This window comes from Chaetura pelagica, unplaced genomic scaffold (genome assembly GCF_000747805.2).
Source record: "Chaetura pelagica isolate M959 unplaced genomic scaffold, ChaPel_1.0 scaffold114, whole genome shotgun sequence".
In the NCBI taxonomy this organism is placed as follows: domain Eukaryota; kingdom Metazoa; phylum Chordata; class Aves; order Apodiformes; family Apodidae; genus Chaetura; species Chaetura pelagica.
This window is the reverse complement of record NW_009952968.1, coordinates 10,714-11,771: the sequence shown is the minus strand read 5'-3', so window position 1 is coordinate 11,771 and position 1,058 is coordinate 10,714. Positions and strand designations below refer to the sequence as shown.

The 1,058-nt window shown below is 62.3% G+C and overlaps 1 protein-coding gene across 1 annotated transcript in view; it reads left to right on the top strand.

The window, feature by feature from the left end:
• IFRD2 (interferon-related developmental regulator 2) overlaps positions 1-1,058 on the top strand; it is a 4,540-nt gene that overhangs the window by 440 nt on the left and 3,042 nt on the right. The gene's annotated exons all lie outside the window — the stretch shown is intronic.

Below are 1,058 nucleotides of genomic sequence, written 5' to 3'. Positions count from 1 at the left end.
GGGCAGGAACGTCAGCAATTATGTGGGCAGGAGCAGGGATACAAGCAGAGACAGGGATATAGGCAGTGCTACTGGCAGGGACATCGACAGGGGCAGAAATGGGGATCGGAGCAGGGATTTGGGCAGGGATACAAGCAGGGACAGGGATACAGGCAGGAAGAGGAGCAGAGCAGGAGCAGGGTTATGGGCAGGTGTGCAGAAAGGGTAGGAACAAGCACGGGAGAAGGAAGTGGGCAGGGAGAGGGGAAGGGAAGGGACCAGCAGCAGGGACAGGAGTACAGGCAGGGGCAGGTGTCCCAAAATTACAAGTCATTCTTTATGGGGCGTCCCAGCCAAATTGGGGCACCTCAAATATGGTTTTACACGGGGCTTTCACACCCTTGCAGCGCTGGGGTACAGCACGGTTTGACCAGCCCCTGCCCATCCCTGCCCACTTCGCAAAGTCACTGCAATTCTAGGGCACCATCGTCCTCCCTTTCTCCCCCGGCGGTCCCTGCAGCCAGCCTCGCTACAGCTCCTTATCTGGGAGGCCAGGAAGCAGGACAAGGTGCCGGTCTTATCTGGGGAGCCCCGGCAGCCTTCACCCCTTGGGGTGGGGCTCTCCTCCTCCTTGCAAGGAGCTGGAGCCCTGCGGCCAAGCCTGCTGAGCCACGGCTGTGCAGCGGACAACGCAAACCACAGACAGACCCCGCTTAAGAGACGCGGTGCAATTTCACACCACGAAGACCAATGTTTTACAACAGTCAGGGAATGGGATTTTTCCCAACAAGACGCAGGCAAGGACGGCGGCAGGAGCAGTAACAGGCCAGGGGTGGAAACAGCGACAGCAGCAGGGGTAGGGGCAGGGGGCAAGGACAGGGATCGGGACCGCGGGAAGGGCCGGGACACGGCCCGGCCCGGCCACTGCCCCACACCCAGCGCCCCGCGCATGCGCAGATGGTGGCGGGCGCTCCCAGGGGGCCGCGCGGAGGGGGGCGGGGCCAGGCCCCGAGGGGGCGGGGTCTGCGGGAAGCCTGCTGCTCATTGGGGATGGCATAATGGAACTTAAAAGGACTTGC